A 708-nucleotide genomic window follows, 5' to 3' on the forward strand; every position below is an offset into this window, starting at 1 on the left:
GTACGTACGAATTGGCAGGTATTTAAAATGTGGGCAATGCCAGTGCTGAACCTGGCAAGTGAGGCTGTGGTGATCCCATCCTGCCAGCCAACCACATAAATACAATGTGCCAGGCAGCCTGAGGCTCCAGGGATGTATGGTGACCTGCCAAGTGGATGATTAGAGTTCTGCAGGCAGGGAAATCAAAGAACAAGTTCATCTCAGGCTTTTTTCTCACTCCCCCTACGGTTCAAACCTGGGTTCAGTTGAGACCTGACTTTCTTCATGCTCTCAGTATAGAATGATAGAATCATTAGGGTTGGAAAAGACCACTGAGATCATGTAGTCCAACTGTTTACCCATCCCCACAATGCCCACTAACCATGTCCTTTTGTGCCACATCTCTGTGGTTCTTGAGCACATCTAGTGACAGTGACTCTACCACCTCCCTGGGCAGCCTGTGCCAATACCTCTCTGCTCCTTCTGAGAAGGGATGTTTCCTAATATCCAACCTGAACCTTCTATGGTGCAGCTTAAGGCCATTTCCTCTCATCCTATACATATAAAGTAGTTGTAAGGGTTCACTTACTCTGTAAGCCAGAGCTGGGCATGCGGCAAACATCGCAACCTGTCTGTCAAAAAACTGACTAAAATGAGGTGTAAAGGTAATCAGAATCAGGCCTATTACACACAGTTAATCATAAGTAACGTTGTCTCGGTAATGGTTGC

Source organism: Meleagris gallopavo, chromosome 4 (assembly GCF_905368555.1).
Source record: "Meleagris gallopavo chromosome 4, MGAL_WU_HG_1.1, whole genome shotgun sequence".
In the NCBI taxonomy this organism is placed as follows: Eukaryota; Metazoa; Chordata; class Aves; order Galliformes; family Phasianidae; genus Meleagris; species Meleagris gallopavo.